General features: G+C 45.5%; 1 long non-coding RNA gene across 1 annotated transcript; it reads left to right on the top strand.

Moving 5' to 3' along the window:
- The first annotated feature begins 507 nt into the window (after positions 1-507).
- LOC109308694 lies at positions 508-1,404 on the top strand. Its single transcript, XR_002100679.1, has 2 exons — positions 508-608; positions 1,226-1,404. It is a non-coding gene; the product is annotated as an uncharacterized LOC109308694 (long non-coding RNA).
- The last annotated feature ends 1,792 nt before the right edge of the window (positions 1,405-3,196 follow it).

The raw sequence follows: 3,196 nt of genomic DNA, 5'->3' as shown, positions 1-3,196 counted from the left end.
CGTGTTGCATGCTTCTTTTGGGAAGAAGGGATCATGGGGATGTGGTGAATCAGCCCTGTGAGGGTATAGTAAACATAAGACAAACCAGCAAAAAAATTAGCCAACACCAGCCTACATGCCTAAATGCCATTTGCAGCATTACCAGCACAGGTAACAAGTTGCAGCTGACAGATCTCAGGATTTACAAGACAAGCTGAGCAAGCATGAATCAGCTTCTGGGTGGATCCAAATAGGACTTGTAAAACATGTTAAGCAAGCTTCAACCAGGCTTGTAAAACGTGTTGAGCAAGCATGATTCAGCATCTGAGTGGGCCTGAATAAGATTTGCAAAATGAGCTGAGCAAGCATGAATGAACATATCCAGAGATTGTAAAGAAGAGCCACAGACAGAGACCTAGCTTTAATTTTCCTCCTGAAAAAACTTTTCTCCTGATAACTCTGCTTTAGAACAGAGCAAAGTATATATTTGTTATTTTTACTATTTTACTTTATTATTCACACGCCTTTTTTGTTTGAGCACGCTAACTTACTGTATTTTTGATCTTCATTACAGGGGGCCTATGTAGTGGGAAAACCCCAATTATCTCACACAATTTTACCATGCCAAAGTAAAAATGTATTTGAAAAATGGAGGGGTTATTTGTGGTTGTGTTAATATAAATACACTTATTTCGAACACTGACTGTAACTGCTTGTCCACAAACAGAAATCCTTCTTCCAAAATAGAAAATCAAAACAAACATATACCTCCGTATCTTTCCCCCGTAGTGGAAGGCACTATCTTTAAATCAAGTTTTAAAACTCGGGGGGGGGAGGTGTTATGTGGATGTAGGTTTTAATTTTGCTAAGGGCTTTTTTAAACATGCAATATTAAATTTCTGTGAAGCCTTGCTTTTGTTTGTTAACATTAGATCATGTTGTGTGGTCAGGGATTTTAATTTTGCTAAGGACTTTTTAAATAATAGGGCCTGTTGCATTTTTGTGGAGCCTAATTTTGCTAAGAGGTTTTTAAAGCATGTGTTGCTCCATCTCTGTGGAGCCTGGTATCTATTTGTTAACAGCTAATTTAGGCTGTATGGATGTGGGTTTTAGTTTCCTGAGGACTTTTTAAAGCATAGGGCCTCTTTCAGACTTGTAGTGTGTAAATGGGCTTAAGCTTAGGCATTCATTTGTGGAAAGTGAATTCTTGATGCTGACATGTAAATTATTTTTATAATTTCCTAAGTGATCTCACCTCCAAGAAAGGAAGAGGTGCTTTGGAGTATCATTTCCTAGAAACACCAGAAGGATGGGGGCCTGGCTGAAGGCTTCTAACGACACTAATACAAAACTACAGAAATGCTCAGCCTGAGAATCAGAACCCAAGGGTCAGAATGCCAAAAGGGCAGAGCAGAAGAACATGGTGAAAAAAACCCCAGACCTTATGGTCTCAAAGGAAAACACACCACCACACCCTGAGAGAACCATGTGTAAAAACTAGGGCTGTCAATCGCTTTTAAAGTGCACAGTTCATGCGTTAATTGGTTTTTGCGTTATTTTTTTAATGTGCTAATTGTGCACGAAGTTTTCTAGCCCACGCCCAGGCTCCACTCCACTGCCATCACCACCACCTCTGGGCCACTCAGCAGAGCAGCGGTGGCCGCAGGGCAACCCGGACACAGGCTTCAGGCTGCTGCAGCAGGAGGGAGGGGAAGAGAGAGGAAACACCCAACACACACACACACACACACATACACATATATACACACTAGAGGTGCACCACTATATCAGTGCCATATCAGGATGCCACGTGCAGGCATGCAACCACATGCATGCAGCCAGGAATGCAGCCCAGTGGAGTGTACAGCAGCACCCAGCAGGTAAGTCTGAGAAGCGTAAGAGGCAGGGGGTGCAGATTGAGGCCCCACAACGGAGGCAGTGGGGCAGGGGCTGGGGTGGGTTGCGGGACAGAGCTGTGGGAGGCTTGTCCAGGGGCATGGGGGGAGGGGTTGCTCCCTGCTGCTGTGCGTACCCAAGGTAGGCATGGGTGGCATGTGCCTCCCAGATTTGTGTGTGGGGCAGATGACTGATTCCTCATACACTTTAGAGAAGCCTAAGGAGAAGAAGGAGCCTCTTCATCTGTTTTGGAGAGATCATGATAACTGTGAAAACAAAAGGAAGGGGACTTATTGGGGATGTGAGCACTCATCTTGCCTTGAAAGATCACGATTATTGTGAAAACAAAAAGTGTGTGTGGGGAGGGGGGGTCCTTGGGGTGTGTGGGTGCCTTTCTAACCCTGATCATGGGTTATCTGATTTCACCAGATCATGATTATTGTGAAAACAAAGAGGGGATCTTTGTGGAGTGCTGGCAGGTGTATACGTTGCAGAAAGATGCAGAGTGGTTTAAAAAAATCACAATTATTGTCAGAGCAAAAGGACAGATTTTATACAGAGAGGGAGTGGTCTGTATGGTCTGGACAGCAGTCTTGGCATGCATCATAAGAGGAAAGGAGGTGATAAACCTTGGCTTAAAAATGTGGAGGCTAACTGGCAAGTGGCTTGCAGGGCAAAAATTAAGGGTCTGGTTAAAGATGAGAGCGGGGAAAGCTAAAAACCTGTTGAGAAAAAAATAGATATCTAGTAATAAAGGTGGGTGTGATTTAGAAGATTCTCTGGAGGGGCCCTCAACAGCTCCTGCTCCTCCTGAGCCTGTGACATCAGAGAATAGGGGTGATAAAGGTGATTCAAAAGACCATCTGAAGGGTCCCTTGAAAGCACCTTCTCCTCCTGAGCCTGTGGAGTCAGAGACCAGAGATAGCAAATGTCATTTAGAAGACCCATTGGAGGGTCCCTCAAATGCTGACCCTCCTGGGGCAAAGGAGGATGTCTGGCTGTATGCCCATAGGTATAGGTGAGAAGGCAGGAGTGGCCTGTAGCTAGGTTAAGAGGTACCAGGTATTCAGAGGAGTTTCATTTTGTGAACCTGGAGTTTGTGCCATTACACGTGGCGTATGAAGCCATAAGCAGAAGGTGTCCAGAGCACCCAGGTGCCCTGTGCCTGAAAGCAGAAATGGCTCAGGAGAGACCCAAGTGGTGAGAAGTGGGAGGCTCAGCTGTCAGTCACCGTGGCAGCACAGGTGCTGGTCGCTAGGGCAACCAGTGGAACCAGCTGACAGGAAGGGGCAGGGCTTGGCCCTTCTTAAGCCCAGGCATG

This window comes from Crocodylus porosus, unplaced genomic scaffold, assembly GCF_001723895.1.
Source record: "Crocodylus porosus isolate Cpor-Errol unplaced genomic scaffold, CroPor_comp1, whole genome shotgun sequence".
Taxonomy (NCBI): domain Eukaryota; kingdom Metazoa; phylum Chordata; order Crocodylia; family Crocodylidae; genus Crocodylus; species Crocodylus porosus.
This window is presented reverse-complemented; position numbering and strand designations above follow the sequence as displayed.